We start from the raw sequence: 20,153 nt of genomic DNA on the forward strand, positions 1-20,153 counted from the left end.
CAACCCCCCTCTCTCTCCCCTCTCTCTCCGTCACCCCTCTCTCCCACCCCAATCTCTTTCACAACCCCCCTCTCTCTCACACACTCTCACACACCCTCGCACTCTCACCCCCTCCCTCTCTCCCACCATCTCTCTGCCTCGTTCTCATCCCCTTTCTCTCCTTCTCACTCCCTCTCTCTCTCCCACCCCCTCTCTCAAAACCCCCACTCTCTCATTCCCTCCGTCTCTCACCCCCTCTCTCTCAACCCCTTGCTCTCTAAACCCCCCTTCTCTCACCCCCCTCTCTCTCACTCCCTCTCTCTCTCACCACCACCCTCTCTCAACCCCCCACACTCTCTCACCCCCTCAGTCTCTCACCCCCTCTCTCTCAACCCCTTGCTCTCTAACCTCCCCTCCCTCTCCATCTCCCTCTGTCTCTCACACCCCCTCTCTCTCCATCCCATCTCACTCTCTCACACCCACTCTCTCTCACACACCCCCTCTCTCTCACCCCCACTCCCTCACCCCCTCTGTCTCACCCATCTCTCTCCCCCCTCCCGCTCTCTCCACTCTCTCGCTCCCCCCTCTCTCGCCCTCCCCTCTCTCTCACCCTTCCCTCTCTCTCGCCCTCCCCACTCTCTCTCCCTCCCCTCTCTCGCCCTCCCCTCTTTCGCCCTCCCCTCTCACTCGCCCACCCCTCACTGGCTCTCCCCTCTCTCTCCCTGCCCCCTCTCTCTCTCTCTCCCCTCACTGGCCCTCCCATCTCTCTCCGTCCCCCTCACTCTCCTTCCCCTCTCTTGCCCTCCCCTCCCTCTCACTCTCCCTCCCCTCTCAATCTCCCTCCCCTCTTACTCTCCCTCCCCCTCCACCCACCCAGCCTCCACTCTCTCTCCCACCCGCTCTCTCCCACGCTCTCTCCCCTCTTCTCTCTACCCCCTCCCCCTCTCACCTGTCTCACGCCCTCCACTCCCCCTCCTCTCTCTCCTCCCTCCTCTCTCTTCCTTCCTCTCTGACCCTCCTCTCTCCCCTCCTCTCTTTCCTCCTCTCTCCCCCTCCTCTCTCCCCTAATCTTTCTCCTCATTGCTCTCCTTCTCTATCTCTCCCTTATCCTCTCTCCCCTCCTCTCTCTTCGCACCTCTCTCTTCCCTCCTCTCGCCTCCTCTCTCTCCCACTCTCTCTCTCTCTTGCTCTCTCTCTCTCTCACTCTCTCTCCCCTCTCTCTCTGCACTCTCTCCCCTCTCTCTCCTTCCCCTCTTTCTCTCCCCGAACTTTCTCTCCCCCCACTCTCTCTCTCTGCCCACTCTCTGTGCCTCATCTCTCTGTCCTCTCCCTACCGTCCCCCCGTCCCCCTCTGTCCCCCACTCTCTGCATCCCCCATTCTCTGTCCCCCTCTCTCTGACCCCTTCTCTCTTCCCCACTCTGTACCCCCTCTCTGCCCCCGACTCTCTGTCCCCCTCTATCTCCCCCACTCTCTGTGCCCCTGCTCTGTAGTCCTCTCTCTGTCCCCCTCTCTCTCTGTCCCCCTCTCGCTCTGTCCCCCTCTCTCTGTCCCCCTCTCTCTGTCCCCCTCTCTCTGTCCCCCTCTCTCTGTCCCCCCTCTCTCTGTACCCCTCTCTCTGCCCCCGACTCTCTGTCCCCCTCTATCCCCCCCACTCTCTGTGCCCCTGCTCTGAAGTCCTCTCTCTGTCCCCCTCTCTCTCTGTCCCCCTCTCTCTGTCCCCCTCTCTCTCTCTGTCCCCCTCGCTCTCTGTCCCCCTCTCTCTGTCCCCCTCTCTCTGTGCCCCTCTCTCTCTCACCCGCCTCACTATCCCCCCTCTTTGTCCTCCTCTCTCTCTGTTCCCCTCTCTCTCAGTCCGGCTCTCTCTGTTCCCCCTATCTCTGTCGCCCTCTCTCTCCCACCGCCTCTCTCAGACCCCATCTCCCTCCCACCACATCTCTCTCTGTCCCCCTCTCTCTGTCTCCCCCTCTCTCTGTCCACCCTGTCTCTGTCCCACCTCTCTCTGTCCACTCTCTCTGTCCCCCTCTCTCTGTCCCCTCCACCTCTACCCCGCTCTCTGCCCCCCTCTCAGTCGCCCTCTCTCTTCACCGTCTCTCTCTGCCCCCAGTCTGACCCCCTCTCTCTCTCTGTCCCTCACTCTCTCCATCTCCCCACTCTTTGTCCCCCACTCTCTGTCCCCCTCTCTCTGACCCCCTCTATCTCCCCCACTCTCTGTGCCCCTCTCTCTATCGCCCTCTCTCTGCCCCCTCCCCTTCCACCCGCCTCTCTCTGTCCCCCCCTTTCTCTCTCCCCCCTCTGTGTCCCCCCTCTGTCCCCCCTCTGTCCCCCCTCTCTGCCCCCTCAATCTCCCCCTCCCTCTAAACCCCTCTACCTCCCCCTCTTTTTGTCCTCCTCTATCTTCCCCACTCTCAGTACCCCCCTCTCTCTACCCCTCCCTCTGACCCCCTCTACCTCGCCCTCTTTTTGTCCCCCTCTATCTCCCCCACTCTCAGTACCCCACTATCTGTCCCCCTCCCTCTGACCATCTCTACCTCCCCCTCTTTTTGTCCCCCTCTATCTCCCCGACTCTCAGTACCCCCCTCTCTGTCCCACTCTCTGTCCCCCTCTCCGTGCCCCCCTCTCTGTGCCCTCCTCTCCGTGCACCCCTCTCCGTGCCCCCCTCTCTGTCCCCCTCTCTCTGTCCCCCTCTCTCTGTCCCCCTCTCTCTTCCACCCGCCTCGCTATCCCCCCTCTTTGTCCCCCCCCCCCGTCCCCCTCTCTCTCAGTTCGGCTCTCTCATACTCCTTCTCTCACCCACCGCATCTCTCTCTGTCCCCCTCTCTCTGTCCCCCCTCTCTCTGTCCACCCTCTCTCTGTCTCCTCTCTCTGTCCCCCTCTCTCTGTCCCCCTCTCTCTGTCCCCCCTCTCCCTGTCCCCCCTCTCTCTGTCCCCCCTCTCTGTCCCCCTCTCTCTGTCCCCTCTTTCTCTCCCCTGCTCTCTGCCACCCCCTCTGTCGCCCTGTCTCTGCTCCGTCACTCTCTGCCCCTCTCTGTAACCCCCCCTCTCTCTCTCTCCCCCACTCTCTCCATCCCCCCCACTCTCTGTCCCCCTCTCTGACCCCGTCTCTCTGACCCCCTCTCTCTCCTCCACTCTGTACCCATCTCTCTGTCCCCCACTCTATATTGCCCTCTCTCTCTGTCACCCTGTCTCTGAGCCCCGCTATCTCCCACCTCTCTCTGTCCCCCCTCTCTCTATCCCCTCTCTCTCTCTGTCCCCCTCTCTCTCTGCCCCCTCTGTCTCTCTGTCCCCTCTCTCTCTGTCCCCTCTCTCTCTGTCACCCTCTCTCTGTCGCCATTTCTCAGCCCCCCTCTCTCACTGTCCCCCTCTGTCTCTGACCCCCTCTCTTGCTGTCCCCCTCTATATCACCCTCTCTCTGTCCCCCTCTCTCTGACCCCCTCGATCTCCTCCACATTCTGTGCCCCTCTCTCTGTCGCCCTCTCTCTGTCACCCTCTCTCTGTACCCCCTCTCTCTCTGTCCCCCCCTCTGTCTCCCCCCCTCTCTCTGTCCCCCTCTATCTCCCCCTCTCTCTGACCCCCTCTATCACCCCCTCTTTTTGTCCTACTCTCTGTCCACCTCTATCTCCCCCACTCGCTGTACCACTATCTCTGTACTCTTCGCTCTGAACCCCTCTATCTACCCCTTTCTCTGTCCCCCTCTCTCTGTCCCCCTCTCTCTCCCGCCAGCCTCTCTCTGACCCCCTCTCTCTCCCACCCGCCTCTCCCTCTCTGTCCCTCTCTCTGTTCCCCCCCCCCTCTGTCCCCCCCTCTCTGTCCCCCCTCTCTCTGTCCCCCCTCTTTCGGTCCACCCCTCTTTCTGTCCCTCCCTCTCTCTGTCCCCCTCTCTCTGACCCGCTCTCTCTGACCCTCTCTAGCTCCCCCACTCTCTGTGCTCGTCTCTCTGTCGCCCTCTCTCTGCCCTCCTCTCCCTTCCACCTGCCTCTCTCTTCCCCCCTCGCTCTGACCCCCTCTCTCTCTGTCCCCCTCTCTCTCTGTCCCCTTCTCTCTGTCCCCCCTTCTCTCTGTCCCACCTCTCTCTGTCCCCCCTCTGTCTGTCCCCCCTCTCTCTCTGTCCCCCCCTCTGTCCCCCTCTCTCTCTGCCCCCCCCTCTCTCTGCCCCCCTCTCTCTCTGCCCCGCTCTCTCTCTGTCCCCCTCTCTCTCTCTGTCCCCCTCTCTGTCCCCCTCTCTGTGCCCCCCTCTCTGTGCCCCCCTCTCTGTGTCCCCCTTTCTGTTCCCCCTCTCTCTGTCCCCCTCACTCTGTCCCCCTCTCTCTGTCCCCCTCGCCTTCTGCCTCCTCTCTCTGTCCCCCTCTCTCTGTCCCCCTCTATCTGTCCTCCTCTCTCTGTCCCCTCTATCTCTACCCCGCTCTCTGCGCCCCTCTCTTTCGCCCTCTCTCTGCTCCGTCTCTCCCTGTCCCCCTCTCTGACCCCCTCTCTCTCTCTCTCTCTCTGTCCCACACTCTCTCCATCTCCCCACTGTCTGTCTCCCCCTCTCTCTGACCCCATCTATCTCCCCCACTCTCCGTGTCTCTCTCTGTCGCCCTCTCTCTGCCCCTCTCTCCCTTCTACCTGCCTCTCTCTGTCCTCCTCTCTCTCTGTCCTCCTCTCTCTCTGACCTCCTCTCTCTGTCCTTCTCTCTCTGTCCACATCTCTCTCTGTCCCTCTCTCTCTCTGTCGCCCTCTCTCTGCCCCCATCTCTCTGATTCCCTCTCTCTCCCCCACTCTGTACTCCTCTCTCTGTCCCTCACTCTCTGTCCCCTCTCTCTGTCCCCCTCTATATCTCCGTCTCTCTGTCCCCCTCTCTGACCCTCTCTCTCTGCCCCCTCACTCTGTCCCCTTCTGTCTGCCCCATCTCTCCCTGCCCCTCTCTCTCTGTCCCCCTCTCTTTCTGCCCCCTTTTCTCTCTGACCCCCTCTCTCTGTCCCCCCTCTCTCTGCCCCCTCTCTCTCTGTCCCCCACTCTCTCTGTCACCGTCTCTCTGTCGCCATTTCTCTGCCCCCCCTCTCACAGTCCCCCTCTGTCTCTGACTCCTTCTCTCGTAGTCCCCCTCTATATCACCCTCCCTCTGTCCCCGTCTCTCTGACCCCCTCTATCTCCCCCACTCTCTGTGACACTCTCTCTGTCCCCCCTCTCTCTGTCCCCCCCTCTCTGCCCCTCTCTCTACCCCCATGCCCCCCCACTCTCAGTCCCCCCAACTCTCTGTCCACCCCATCTCTCTGTCCCCTCTATCTCCCCGACTCTCTGTGCCCCTCTCTCTGTCCCCCTCCCTTTGACCATCTCTGTCTTCCCCTCTCTCTGTCCCCCTCTCTCTGTCCCCGCCTCGCTCTCAGTCCGGCTCTCTCTCTGCCCCCTCTCTCTGTCCCCCTCTCTCTGTCCCGCGCTCTCTCTGCCCCCTCTCTCTGTCCCCCTCTCTCTGTCCCCCTCTCTCTGTCCCCCCCTCTCTCTGCCCCCACTCGCTGTCGCCCTCTCTCTGTCCCCCCCTCTCTCTGTCCCCCTCTCTCTGTCGCCCTCTCTCTGTCCCCCCCTCTCTCTCTCCCCCTCTCTCTGTCGCCCTCTCTCTCTTTCCCTCTGTCTCTCCCCCGCTCTCTGCCCCCTCTCTCTGCTCCGTCTCTCTCTGCCCCTCTCTCTTTGACACCCTCTCTCTCTCTGTCCCCCACTCTCTCCATCCCCCCACTCTCTGTCCCCCTCTCTCTGACCCCCTCTCTCTCCCACTCTTTACCCCTCTCTCTGTCCCCTCTCTCTGTCCCCCACTCTCTGTCCCCCACTCTCTGTCCCCCTCTCTGTTCCCCTCTCTCTGTCCCCCTCTATGTCCTCCTCTCTCTGAGCCCCGCTATCTCCCCCACACACTGTGCTCCTCTCTCTGTCGCCCTCTCTCTGTCCCCCTCTCCCTTCCACCCGCCTCTCTCTCTGTACCCCCCTCTATGACCGCCTCTCTCTCTGTCCCCCTCTCTCTGTCCCCCTCTCTTTCTGCCCCCTTTTCTCTCTGTCCCGCTCTCTCTGTCGCCCTCTCTCTGCCCCACTCTCTCTGTACCCCACTCTCTTTTCACTCTCTCTCTGCCCCCTCTCTCTCTGCCCCCCTCACTCTGTCTCCCTCTGTCTGCCCCATCTCTCTTTTCCCCTCTATCTCTGCCCCGCTCTCTCTCTGTTCCCCCCTCTCTTTCCCCCCCCTCTGTCCCACCCCCTCTTTGTCCCCCCTCACTGTCCCCCCTCTCTCCGCCCCCCCCTCTCTCTGACCCCCTCTATCTCCCCCTCTCTCTTTTTCCCCTCTCTCTCTTTCCCCTCTCTCTCTGCCCCCTCACTCTGTCCCACTCTCTCTGCCCCCCTCTCTCTGTCCCCTCTTTCTCTGTCCCCCACTATCTCCCCCACTCTCTGTGCCCCTCTCTCTGTACCCCTCTCTCTGACCCCCTCTATCTCCCGCACTCTCTGTGCCCCTCCCTCTGTCCCCTCTCTCTGACCCCCTCTATCTCCCCCTCTCTCTGTCCCCCTCTCTCTGAACCCCTCTACCTCCCCCTCTTTCTGTCCCCCTCTCTCTGTTCCCCCCCTCTCTCTGTCGCCCTCTCTGTGTCGCCCTCTTTCTGTCCCCCTCTCTTTTCCCCCTCTCTCTCTGTCCCCCTCTCTCTCTATCCCCCTCACTCTGTCCCTTACTCTCTGTCCCCCTCTCTTTGTCCCCCTCTCTCTGACCACCTCTACCTCCCCCACTCTCTGTCCTCTCACTCTGTCCCCCCCCGTCCCTGTGCCATCTCTCTCTGTCCCCCTCTCTCTGACCCCCTCTCTCTCTGACCTCCCGCTCTCTCTCTGACCCCCTCCCTCTGTCCGTCTCCCTCTGTCCCCCCTCCCTCTGTCCCCCCTCTCTCTGTCCCCCCTCTCTCTGGTCCCCCTCTCTCTCTGTACCCCTCTCTCTGTACGCCTCTCACTCTGTCCCCCTCTCTCTCTGACCCCCTCTTTCCCACCCGCTTCTCTCTCACCCCCGCTCTCTGCCCCCCTCTGTCCCCTCTCTCTGCCCCGCTCTCTCTCCCACCCGCCTCCCTCTCTCCCCCTCTGTCTCCCCCACTCTCTGTCCCCCTCTCTGTCGCCCTCTCTCCGACCCCCACTATCTGACCCACTCTTTCACCCCCCCCTCTCTCCCACCCATCTCCCTCTATCCCCCATCTTTGACCCCCTCTCTCTCTGTCCCCTCTCTCTCTGTCCCGCGCTCTCTCCCACCCGCCTCTCTCTGATGCTCTCTCTCTGTCCCCCGCTCTCTGACCCCTCTCTCTGTCCCCCCCTCTCTCTGTCCCCCACTACCTGTCCCCTCTCTCTGCCCCCCTCTCTCTGACCCCTCTCTATGTCGCCCTCGCTCCGCCCCCTCTCTGTCACTGTCTCTCTGCCCCCCCGTCCCCCCTCTCTGTGTCCCTCCTCTCTCTGTCCCCCTCTCTCTCCCCCATCTCTGTCATCGTCTTTCTGTCCCCCCCCCCTCTCTCCACTCCCTCTCTCCCCCCTTTCTCTGTCCCCCTTCTCTCTCTCTGTCCCTCCCTCTAGCTGTTCCCCCTCTCTCTGTCCCCCCTCTCTATCCCGCCTCTATCTGTCCATCCTCTTTGTCCCAACGCTCTCTGAACCCCCTCCTCCTCTCACTGTCCCCCTCTCTTTCTGTTCCCCTGTCTCTGAACCCCTCTACCTCCCCCACTCTCTGTCCCCCCACTTTCTGTCCCCCCCTCTCTCTGTCACCCTTTATCTGACCCCCTCTCTCTCTGTCCCTCTCTCTGTCCTCTCTCTCTGTCCCCCACACTCTGTCTCTGACCCCCTCTCTCTGTCCCTCACTGCCCCCTCTCTCTGTTCCCTTCTCTCTGTCCCCCTGTCTCTGTCGCCTCTCTCTCTGTTCCCCTCTACCTCTGTCCCCCTCTCTCTCTGTCCCCCCTTTCTCTGTCCCCCCCTCTCTGTCCTCCCCACTCTGTCCCCCATTTCTCTGTCCGCCATTTCTCTTTTCCCTCTCTCTCTGTCCCCCCTCTCTCTCTGCCCCCTCTCTCTGACCCACTCTCTTTGTCGCCCTCTCTCTGTCCCGCTCTCCCTCCCACCCACCTCTCTCTGACCCCCTCTCTCTATCCCCCTCTCTCTGAACCCATCTATCTCACCCACTCTCTGTCCCCCCCTCTCTCCCACCCATCTCCCTCTATCCCCCCTCTTTGTCCCCCTCTCTCTCTTTCCCCCTCCCTCTTTACCCCCGCTCTCTGTCCCCCTCTCTGTCGCCCTCTATCTTCCCCCCTCTCTGTCCCTCTCTCTCTCTGTCCCCCCTCTCTCTCTGTCCCCCTCTCTCTGACCCACTCTCTCTGTCGCCCTCTATCTGTCCCCCTCTCTCTGTCCCGCTCTCCCACCCACCCACCTCTCTCTGATCCCCTCTCTCTCCCACCCGCCTCTCTCTCTGTCCCATGCCCTCTGACCCCCTCTCTCTCTGTCCCCCTCTCTCTGTCCCCCTCTCTCTCTGTCCACATTCTCTCTGTCCCCCTCTCTCTGTCCCCCTCTCTCTGTCCCCCCTCTCTCTGTCCCGCTCTCTCTGTCCCCTTCTATCTGACCCACTCTCTCTGTCACCCTCTCTATGACCCCCTCTCTCTACCACCCGCCTCTCTCTCTCCCCGGTCTCTGACCCCCTGTCTGTCGCCCTCTCTCTGTCCCCCTCTCTCTCCCACCTCCATCTATCCCCCCTTGTTCTCCTCTCTCTGTTCCCCTCTCTCTCTGTCCACTCTCTCTCCCACCCGCCTCTCTCTGACCCCCTCTCTCACCCCCACTCTATACCCCTCTCTCTGTCCTCCAGTCTCTGTCCCCCAAACTCTGTCCCCCTTTCTGTCCTCCTCTCTCTGTCGCCCTCTATCTCCCCCTCTCTCTGACCCCCTCTACCTCCGACTTTTTCTGTTCCCCTCTCTTTATCCCCCTCTCTCTATCCCCCTCTCTCTGTCGCCCCTCTCTCTGTCGCCCCTCTCTCTGTCCCCACTCTCTGTCCCCCTCTCTCTCCCACCTGTCTCCCTCTATCCCCCCTCTTTGTCCCCCTCTCTCTCTGTTCCCCTCTTGCTCTGTCCCACGCACTCTCCCACCCGCCTCTCTCTGACTCCCTCTCTCTCCCACCAGACTCTTTCTCTGTCCCCCTCTCTCTGTCCCCCTCCCGCTCTCTGTCCCGCGCTCTCTCCCACCCGCCTCTCTCTGACCCACTCACTCTGTCCCCCTCTCTCTCTGCCCACTCACTCTGTCCCCCTCTCTCTGACCCTCTCTCTCTGTCCCCCTCTATCTCGCCCTCTCTCTGTCCCCTCTCTCTGTCCCCTATCTCCGCCCCCCTCTCTGCCCCTCTCTCTCTCTGTCCCCCCTCTCTGTCCCCCTCTCTCTGTTCCCCACTCTCTCTGTCCCCCCCCTCTCTGGCCCCCACCACCCTCTGACCCACTCTCTCACCCCCACTCTGTACCCCTCTCTCTGTCCCCCACCCTCTGGCCCCAATCTCTGTCCCCCCTCTCTGTCCCCCTCTATCTCCCCCTCTCTCTGGCCCCCTCTACCTCCCCCTCTGACACTGCCTCTCTCTGACCCCCTCTCTCTCTGTCGCCCTTTCTCTGTTGCCCTCTCTGTGCCCCCTCTATCTTTATCCCCTCTCTCTCTGTCCACCTCTCTCTCTTTCCCCCCTCTCTCTCTGTCCCCCCCCTCTCTGTCGCCCCTCTCTCTCTGTCCCCCCCGTCTCTGTCCCCATCTCTCTGTCCCCCATCTCTCTGTCCCCCGTCCCTCTGTCCCCGTCTCTCTGTCCCCCTCTCTCTCTGTCCCCCTCTCTCTGTCCCCCGTCTCTCTGACCCCCTCTCTCTCTGTCCACCTCTCTCTCTGTCCCCCTCTATCTGACCCACTCTCTCTGTCGCCTTCTCTCTGTCGCCCTCTCTCTGTCCCCCTCTCTATGACTCCCTCTCTCCCCACCCACCTCCCTCTATCCCCCCTCTTTGTTCTCCTCTCTCTCTGTTCCCTCTCTCTCTGTCCCGCTCTCCCTCCCACCCGCCTCTCTCTGACTCCTCCGCCTCACACTCACCTCTCTCTCTACCCTCCTCTCCCTGTTTCCTCTCTCTGTCTCCTCTCTCTGTCTCCTCTCTCTGTCCCCCTCTCTCTGTCCCCCATCTCTCTGTCCCCCCTCTCTCTGCCCCCCTCTCTCTGTCCCCCTCTCTCTCTGTCCCCCTCTCTCTCTGTCCCCCTCTCTCTGTCCCCCTCTCTCTGTCCCCCTCTCTCTGTCCCCCCTCTCTCTGTGTCCCTCTCTCTGTCCCCGTCTCTCTGTCCCCCTCTCTCTTTCGCCCTCTCTCTGTTGCCCTCTCTCTGTCCCACTCACTCAGACCCCCTCTGTCTGGCCCACTCTCTGACCCCTCTCTCTCCCACCCGTCTCCCTCTATCCCCCCTCTTTGTCCCCCTCTCTCTCTGTCCCCCCTCTCTCTCTGACGCCATCTCCCTGTCCCCCTCAATCCCCCCGTCTCTCTGTCCCCGTCTCTCTGTCCCCCTCTCTCTGTCCCCCCTCAGTCTCCCCGCTCTCTGTCCCCCCTCTCTTCGCCCTCTCTCTGCCCCTCCCTCTCTGCCCCCACCCTCTCTGTCCCCTCTATTTCTGTGCCCCACTCTCTCCATCCCCCCACTCTCTGACCCCCTCTCTCACCCCCCACTCTGTAAACATCTCTCTGTCCCACTCTCTCTGTCCCACTCTCTCTGTCCCCCTCTCTCTGTGCCTTCTCTCTCTGTCCCCCTCTCTCTGTCCCCCTCTATCTCTGTCACCCTCTCTCTGTCCCTCTCTCTCTGTCCACCTCTCTCTGTCCCCCTCTCTCTGACCCCCTCTCTCTGCTCCTCTCTCTTTCACCCGCCTCCCTCTATCACCCCTCTTTGTCCCCCTCTCTCTCCCCCTCTATCTCTGTCCTGCTCTCCCTCCCACCCGCCTCTCTCTGACCCCCTCTCTCTCACACACGCCTCTCTCTCTGTCCCCCTCTCTCTGTCCCCCCCCCCTCTGTCCCGCACTCTATCCCACCCGCCTCTCTCTGTCCCCCTCTCTCTGTCCCTCTCTCTCTGTCCTTCTCTCTCTGTCGCCCTCCCTCTGCCCCCCTCTCTCTGTCCCCCTCTCTCTCTGTCCCCCTCCCTCTATCCCCCCTGTCTGTTCCCCCCCTCTCTCTGTCCCCCCTCTCTATCTGTCCCCCTCTCTCTCTCTGTCCCCCACTCTCTCTGTCACCTCTCTCTCTGTCCCCAACTCTCTCCATCCCCCCAATCTCTGACCCCCTCTCTCACCTCCACTTTATACCCCTCTCTCTGTCCCCCTTTCTGTCCTCCTCACTCTGTCGCCCTCTATCTCCTCCTCTCTCTGACCCCCTCAACCTCCGACATTTTCTGTCCCCCTCTCTCTATCCCCCTCTCTCTATCCCCCCCTCTCTCTATCCCCCTCTCTCAGTCGCCCCTCTCTGTATCCCCCCTTTGTCCCCTCTCTCTCTGTCCCCCTCTCGCTCTGTCCCCCTCTCTCTGTCCCCCCCTCTCTCTCTCTGCTCCCCACTCTCTCCATCCCGCCACTCTCTGAACTCCTCTCTCACCCCCCACTCTGTACTCCTCCTCTCTGTCCCCCTCTCTCTGTCCCCCCCCTCTCTCTCTCTGTCCCCCTCTATCTCGCCCTCTCTCTGTCCCCCTGTCTCTGCCTCCCTCCCTCTGCCCCCTCTCTTTATCCCCCCGCTCTCTGTCGCCCCTCTCTGTCCCCCTCTCTCTTTCCCCCCCTCTCTCTGTTCCCTCTCTCTCTGTCCCCCACTCTCTCCATCCCCCCACTCTCTGACCTCCTCTCTCACCCCCACTCTGTACCCCTCTCTCTGTCCCCCACTCTCTGCCCCCCCCTCTCTGTCCCCCACTCTATCACCCCTCTCTCTCACCCCCCTCTACCTGCGACTTTTTCTGTATCCCTCTCTGTGATCCCCTCTACCTCCCCCTCTCTCTGTCCCCCCTCTCTGTCACCCTGTCTCTGTCCCCTCTCTCTCTCTATTCCCCTCTCACTCTCTGTCCCCCTCTCTCTGTCCCCCCTCTCTCTATTCCCCTCTCACTCTCTGTCGCCCTCTCTCTGTCCCCTCACTCTCTCCAACTCTCTCTACCCCTCTCTCTCTGTCCCCCGTATCTCCCCACTCCCTGTCCCCCTCTCTCTGTTGCCCTCTCTCTGACCCGCTCTCTCTGTCCCCCTCTCCCTACCCCCTCTCTCTCTGTCCCCTCTCTCTGTCTCCTCTCTCTCTGCCCCCCTCTCTCTCTGTCCTCTCCCTACCCCCTCTCTCTCTGTCCCCTCATCTCTGCCCCCTCTCTCTCTGCCCATCTCTCTCTGTCCCCCTCTCTCTGTCCCTCTCTCACTGTCCCCCTCTCTCTCGCCACCTCTATCTCCCCCACTCTCTGTCCTCTCTCTCTGTCACCCTCTCTCTGCCCTCCTCTCTCTGTCCCCCCCTCTGTCCTGCCTCTATCTATCCACTCTCTCTGCCCCCTCTCTCTGACACCCCTTCCTCTCTCTGTCCTCCTCTCTCTATCACCCCTCTCTCTCTCCCCCACTCTCTGTCCCCCTCTCTCTGCCCCCTTTCCCTGTCCCCTCTCTCTCTCCCCCCCTCTCTTTATCCCCCTCTCTCTGTCCCCCCTCTCTCTCTGTCACCCCCTTTCTATGTCTCCCCCCTCTCTCTGCCCCCCCTCTGTCCTCCCACTCTCTGCCCCCTCTCTCTCTGTCCCCCTCTCTCTGTCCACATCTCTCTGTCCCCCCTCTCATTCCTCCCCTCTCTCTGTCCCCCTCTCTCTGTCCGCCTCTCTCTGCCCACCTCTCTCTGCCCCCTCTCTCTGTCCCTCTCTTTCTGTCCCCCTCTCTCTCTGTCCCCCACCCTCTCTGTCCCCCTCTCTCTGTCCCCCACTTTCTCTGTCCCCTCTCTCTCTGTCCCCCCCATCCCCCCACTATATGACCCCCTCTCTCACCTCCACTCTGTATCCCTTTCTCTGACGCCCATTCTCTGTTCCCCACTCTCTGTCCCCCCTCTATCCCCCCTCTCTCTCACCCCCTCTACCTCCGCCTTTTCTGTCCCCCTCTCTCTGACCCCCTCTATCTCCCCTTCTCTCTGCCCCCCCTTTCTCTGTCCCCCCTCTCTCTGACCCCCTCTATCTCCCCTTCTCTCTGCCCCCCTTTCTCTGTGCCCCTCTCTCTGTCCCCCCTCTCTCTGTCCCCCCTCTCTCTGTCCCCCCCTCTCTGTCCCCCCCTCTCTCTGTCCCCCTCTCTCTGTCCCCCCTCTCTCTGTCCCCCCTCTCTCTGTCCCCCCCCCTCTCTGTCCCCCCCTCTCTCTGTCCCCCCCTCTCTGTCCCCCCTCTCTCTGTCCCCCTCTCTCTGTCCCCCCTTTCTCTGTGCCCCTCTCTCTGTCCCCCTCTCTCTGTCCCCCCCTCTCTCTGTCCCCCCCTCTCTCTGTCCCCCCCCCTCTCTGTCCCCCCCCTCTCTCTGTCCCCCTGTCTCTCTCTGACCCCCTCACTCTGTCCCACTCTCTCTGCCCTGATCTCTCTCTGCCTATGTCTCTCTGTCCCCCCTCTCTCTTCCCCCTCTCTCTCTGCCCCCCTCTCTCTCTGTCCCCCCTCTCTCTCTGTCCCCCTCTCTCTCTGCCCCCCTCTATCTCTGTCCCCCTCTCTCTCTGTCCCCCCCTCTCTCTGTCCCCCTCTCTCTCTGTCCCCCCCTCTCTCTGTTCCTCTCTCTCTGTCCCCCCTCTCTCTCTGTCCCCCTCTCTCTCTGCCCCCCTCTCTCTCTGTCCCCCTCTCTCTCTGTCCCCCCCTCTCTCTCTTCCCCTCTCTCTGTCCCCCCTCTCTCTCTGTCCCCCCTCTCTCTCTGCCCCCCTCTCTCTCTGTCCCCCTCTCTCTCTGTCCCCCCTCTCTCTGTCCCCCTCTCTCTCTGTCCCCCTCTCTCTCTGACCCCCTCTCTCTGTCCCCCCTCTCTCTGTCCCCCTCTCTCTGTCCCCCCTCTCTCTTTCTCCTTCTCTCTGTCCCCCTCTGTCTGTCCTCCTCTCTCTCTGTCCCCCCTCTCTCTGTTCCCCCTCTCTCTGTCCCCCCTCTCTCTGTCCCCCCTCTCTCTGTCCCCCTCTCTCTGTCCCCCCTCTCTCTTTCTCCTTCTCTCTGTCCCCCTCTGTCTGTCCTCCTCTCTCTCTGTCCCCCCTCTCTCTGTCCCCCCTCTCTCTGTCCCCCTCACTCTTTCTCCCTCTCTCTGTCCCCCTCTCTCTGTCCCCTCTCTCTCTGTCCTCCTCTCTCTGTCCCCCTCTCTCTCTGTTCCCCTCTGTTCCCCCCTCTCTCTGTCCCCCCTCTCTCTGTCCCCCTCTCTCTGTCCCCCCTCTCTCTTTCTCCCTCTCTCTGTCCTCCTCTCTCTGTCCCCCCTCTCTCTGTCCCCCTCTCTCTTTCTCCCTCTCTCTTTCTCCCTCTCTCTGTTCCCCCCTCTCTCTGTCCCCCTCTCTCTCTGTCCCTCTCTCTCTCTGTCCCCCCTCTGTCTGTCCTCCTCTCTCTGCCCCTCTCTCTCTGCTCCCCTCCCTCCCACCTGCCTCTCTCTTTCTCCCTCTCTCTGTTCCCCCCTCTCTCTGCCCCTCTCTCTCTGCTCCCCTCCCTCCCACCTGCCTCTCTCTTTCTCCCTCTCTCTGTCCCCCCCCTCTCTGTCCCCCCTCTCTCTGTCCCCCCTCTCTCTCTGTCCCCCTCTCTCTCTGTCCCCCCTCTCTCTGTCCCCCCTCTCTCTGTCCCCCTCTCTCTGTCCCCCCTCTCTCTGTCCCCCCTCTCTCTCTGTCCCCCCTCTCTCTGTCCCCCTCTCTCTCTGTTCCCCTCTCTCTCTGTCCCCCCTCTGTCTGTCCTCCTCTCTCTGTCCCCCCTCTCTCTGTCCCCCCTCTCTCTGTCCCCCCTCTCTCTCTGTTCCCCTCTCTCTGTCCCCCTCTCTCTCTGTCCCCCCCTCTCTCTGTTCCCCTCTCTCTCTGTCTCCCTCTCTCTGTCCCTCCTCTCTCTGCCCCTCTCTCTCTGCTCCCCTCCCTCCCACCTGCCTCTCTCTTTCTCCCTCTCTCTGTCCCCCCTCTGTCTGTCCTCCTCTCTCTGCCCCTCTCTCTCTGCTCCCCTCCCTCCCACCTGCCTCTCTCTTTCTCCCTCTCTCTGTCCCCTTCTCTCTCTGTTCCCCTCTCTCTCTGTCCCCCCTCTGTCTGTCCCCCTCTCTCTCTGTTCCCCTCTCTCTCTGTCCCCCCTCTGTCTGTCCTCCTCTCTCTGCCCCACTCTCTCTGCTCCCCTCCCTCCCACCTGCCTCTCTCTTTCTCCCTCTCTCTGCTCCCCCTCTCTCTGCCCCCCCCCCTCTATGCCCCCCTCTCTGCCCACCTCTCTCTGTCCCCCCCCTCTCTCTCTGTTCCCCTCTCTCTCTGTCCCCCCTCTGTCTGTCCTCCTCTCTCTGCCCCTCTCTCTCTGCTCCCCTCCCTCCCACCTGCCTCTCTCTTTCTCCCTCTCTCTGTTCCCCCCTCTCTCTGCCCCCCCTCTCTCTGTCCCCCTCTCTCTGTCCCCCCTCTCTGTCCCCCTCTCTCTCTGTCCCCCCTCTGTCTGTCCTCCTCTCTCTGCCCCTCTCTCTCTGCTCCCCTCCCTCCCACCTGCCTCTCTCTTTCTCCCTCTCTCTGTCCCCCTCTTTCTGTCCCCCTCTCTCTGTCCCCCTCTCTCTCTGTCCCCCTCTCTCTCTGTCCCCCTCTCTCTCTGTTCCCCTCTCTCTCTGTCCCCCCTCTGTCTGTCCTCCTCTCTCTGCCCCACTCTCTCTGCTCCCCTCCCTCCCACCTGCCTCTCTCTTTCTCCCTCTCTCTGTTCCCCTCTCTCTCTGTCCCCCCTCTGTCTGTCCTCCTCTCTCTGCCCCTCTCTCTCTGCTCCCCTCCCTCCCACCTGCCTCTCTCTTTCTCCCTCTCTCTGTCCCCCCCTCTCTCTGTCCCCCCTCTCTCTGTCCCCCCTCTCTCTGTCCCCTCTCTCTCTGCCCTCCTCTCTCTGTCCCCCCTCTGTCCCGCCTCTATATGTCCCCTCTCTCTCTGTCCCCCTCTCTCTGACCCCCTCCATCTCCCCCACACGCTGTCCCCTCTCTCTGTCTGCCTCTCTCCTCACCCCCTCTCTCTGCCTTCCTCTCTCTGCCTTCCTCTCTCTGTCTCCCTCTCTCTGTCACCCTCTCTCTGCCCCTTCTCTGTCCCCCCTCCCTCTTTCCCCCTCTCTCTGTCCCCCTTTCTCTCTCCCCCCCTCTCTCCCCCTCTCTATCTCCCCCTCTCTCTCTCCCCCTCTCTCTGACCCCCCTTTCTCTGTTCCTTTAACTCTGTCGCCCTCTCTCTACGCCCTCTCTGTCACCGTCTCTCTGTCCCCCCTCCCTCTGTCCCCGTCTCTCTCTTTCCCCCTCTCTCTCTGTCACACTCTCTCTGTACCCCTCTCTCTGTCCCCCTGTCTCTGATCCCCCTCTCTCTCTGTCCCCCTCTCTTTCCCACCCGCCTCTCTCTGTTCCCCGCTCTCTGTCCCCCTCTGTCTGTCTCCATCTGTCTGTCCCCTTCTCTCTGTCCCCCTCTCTCTCCCACCTGCCTCTCTCACCCCCGCTCTCTGCCCCCCTCTGTCTGTCGCCCTCTCTCTGCCCCCCCCATCTCCCATCCGCTTCCCTCTATCCCCCCTCTTTGGCCCCCTCTCTCTCTGCCCCCCTCTCTCTGTCCCACGCTCTCTCCCACCAGCCTCTCTCTGACCCCTCTCTCTCTCCCACCTGCCTCTCTCTCTGTCCCCCTCTTTCTGTCCCCCTCTCTCTCTGCCCCCTCACTCTCTCCCCCTCTCTCTCCCCCCTCTCTGCCCCCCCTCTGTCGCCCTCACTTTCTGTCCCCTCTCTCTCTGTCCCCCACTCTCTCTGTTCCCCACTTTCTCTGTCCCCTACTATCTCCATCCCCCCTCTCTCTCTGAACCCCTCTGCCACCCCACTCTGTACCCCTCTCTCTCCCCCACTCTCTGACCCCCTCTCTCACCCCACTCTGTACCCCTCTCTTCCTGTCCCCCACTCACTGAACCCCGCTACCTGCCCCTCTTTCTGTCCCCCTCTCCCTCACACCCGCCTCTCTCTTTCTCCCTCTCTCTGTTCCTCCATCTCTCTGCCCCCTCTCTCTGCCCCCTCTCTCTCTACTCCCCTCTTTCTGTCCCCTTCTCTCTCTGACCCCCTTTCTCTCTGACCCCCTCTATCTGTCCCACTCTCTCTGTTCCCTCTCTCTCTGTCCCCTTCTATCTCCCCCACTCACTGTGCCCCTGTCTCTTTCACCTCTCCCTGTCCCCCCCTCCCTCCCACCCGCCTCTATCTTTTCCCCTCTCTCTGTTCCCCTCACTCTCTGCCCCCTCTCTGTCCTCCTCTTTCTCTGACCCCCTCACTCTGTCCCACTCTCTCTGCCCCCTTCTCTCTCTGCCCCACTCTCTCTGTCCCCTCTCTCTCTGTCCCCCTCTATCTCCCCCACTCTCTGTGCCCGTCTTTCTGTCCCCCCTCTCTGACACCCTCTATTTCCCCCACTCTCTGTCCCCCTCTCTCTGCCCCCCTCTGTCTGCCCCATCTCTCTGCCCCACTCTGTCTCTGCCCCCCTCTCTCTGCCCCCCTCTCTCTGTCATCCTCTCTTGTCGCCAACTCTCTGCCCTCCTCTCTCTGCCTCCTTCTCTCTCTATCCCCTTCTCTCTCTCTCCTCCCCTTCTCTCTGTCCCCCCTCTCTCTGATAACCCCTCTCTCTGTCCCCTATTGTCTGCCCCCTCTCTCTGCTCCACTCTCTCTCTGACCCTCTCTCTCAGTTCCCGTCTCTCTGTCTCCCTCTCTCTCGCCTCCCTCTCTCTCTGCCCCCTCTCTCTCTGCCCCCCTCTCTCTCTGTCGCCTCTCTCTCTGTCCCCTGTCTCTGTGTTCACCTCTCTCTGTCCCCCTCTCTCTCTGTCCCCCCCTCTCTGTCCCCTCTCTCTGTCCCCTGTCTCTGTGTTCCCCTCTCTCTGTCCCCCTCTCTCTCTGTCCCCCTCTCTCTCTGTCCACTCTCTCTCTGTCCACCCTCTCTGTCACTGTCCCTCCCCTCTGTCGCCTTCTCTCTGACCCCTCTCTCTGTCCCCTCTCTCTCTGTCCTGCCATCTCTCTGTCCACTTCTCTCTCTCCTTCCCTCTCTGTCCCCCCTCTCTGTCCCCCGTCTCTCTGCCTCCCCCTCTCTGTCCCCCTCTCTCTCTGTCTCCCTCTCTCTCTGTTTCTCTCTCTCTCTGCCCCCCTCTCTCTCTGTCCCCGTCTCTCTGTCTCCCGCCTCTCTTTGTCCCCCCCGTCCCTCTCTCTCTCTGTCCCCTTTCTCTCTCTGTCCCTCTCTCTCACTGTCCCCCCCGTCGCCTTCTCTCTGACCCCACTCTCTCTGTCCCCTCTCTCTCTGTCCACTTCTCTCTCTGTCCCCCTCTCTCTGTCCCCCCCCCTCTCTGTCCCCCCTCTCTGTACCCCTCTGTCCACCCACTCTGCCCCCCTCTCTGTCCCCGCTCTCTTTCCCCCTCTCTCTCTGCCCCCTCTCTCTGCCCCTCTCTCTCTCTGTCCCCCACTCCCTCTGTTCCTCTCTCTCTGCCCCCCTCTCTCTGCTCCACACTCTCTCTGCCCCTCTCTCTCTGCCCCTCTCTCTGACCCCCTCTCTCTCTCTGTCCCCCCGTCCCCCTCTCTCTCTGTCCCCCCTCTCTCTGCCTCCCCCTCTCTGTCCACCCCTCTCTCTGTCCCCCCTCTCTCTGTCCCCCTCTCTCTCTGTCTCCCTCTCTCTCTGTCCCCCCCTCTCTCTGGCCCCTCTCTCTGCCCCCCTCTCTCTCTGTTCACCTCTCTCTCTGTCTCCCTCTCTCTCTCTGTCCCCTCCTCTCTCTCTGTTCCACTCTCTCTCTGCCCCCCTCTTTTTCTCTCGCTCTCTCTGCCCCCTCTCTCTCTGCCCCCTCTCTCTCTGCCCTAATCTCTCTCTGTCACCCACTCCCTCTGTCCCCCTCTCTCTCTGTCCCCCCGTCCCCCTCTCTCTCTGTCCCCCTCTCTCTCTGTCCCCCACTCTCTCTGTTCCCCTCTCTTTCTGTTCCCCTCTCCCTTTGTATCCCTCTCTCTCTGTCTCCCTCTCTCTGTGTGTCTCTCTCTCTCTGTCCCCCACATTGTCTGTCACCCTCTCTCTCTCCCCCCTCTCTCTCTGCCTCCCTCTCTCTCTCGCCTTCTCTCTGCCCCCCCGCCCCCTCTCTCTCTGCTCCCCTCTCTCTCTGCCCCCGCTCTCTCTGCCCCATCTCTCTGTCCCCCTCTCTCTCTGTCCCCTCTCTCTCTGTCCCCTCTCTCTGTTCCCCTCTCTCTTTGTCCCCTTCTCTCTCTGCCCCCCTCTCTCTCTGTCCCCCTCTCTCTCTGTCCCTCCTCTCTCTGTCTCCCACTCTCTCTGCCCCCTCTCTCTGCCCCCCTCTCTCTGTCCCCTTCTCTCTCTCTCTCTCTGCCCCCTCTCTCTCTGCCCCCCTCTCTCTCTGTCCACACTCTCTGTTCCCCTCTCTCTCTGTCCCCTTCTCTCTCTGCCCCCCTCTCTCTCTGTGCTTCTCTCTCTGCCCCCTCTCTCTCTGCCCCCCCTCTCTCTGTCCCCTCTCTCTGTCCCCTTCTCTCTCTGTCCCCCTCTCTCTCTGTTCCCCTCTCTGTCCCCCTCTCTCTGTCCCCCTCTCTCTCTGTCCCCTCTCTCTCTGTCCCCTCTCTCTCTGTTCCACTCTCTCTCTGCCCCCCTCTCTCTCTGTCCCCCACTCTCTCTGTTCCCCTCTCTCTCTGTTCCCCTCTCTCTCTGCCCCCCTCTCTCTCTGTCTCCCTCTCTCTCTGTCACCCTCTCTCTCTGCCCCCCCTCTCTCTGACCCCTCTCTCATTATGTCCTCCCCTATTTCTCTCTCTCTCCCTCCCTCCCTCACCTTATTTCTCCCTTCCCTCTCTCTCTGTCTTTCCCTGCTCCTTCGCTCTCTCTCCATCTTCTCTCACTCTCGATCTCCCTATCTTGGTCTCTCTCTCCCCACCACCCTCCGTTTCTCTCTAACCGAATCTCTCTCCCTTCTGTCCCGCCCTTACTCTCTCTCTCTGACACACTCTGTCTCCCTGGTCCTTCCCTCTCCCTCTGACCCAGAGACTGCAGGTTGGTGGTGAGTCTGCTTGTGGGGGTTGGGGGGGTAGGGG

This window comes from Chiloscyllium punctatum, chromosome 13 (genome assembly GCF_047496795.1).
Source record: "Chiloscyllium punctatum isolate Juve2018m chromosome 13, sChiPun1.3, whole genome shotgun sequence".
Taxonomy (NCBI): Eukaryota; Metazoa; Chordata; class Chondrichthyes; order Orectolobiformes; family Hemiscylliidae; genus Chiloscyllium; species Chiloscyllium punctatum.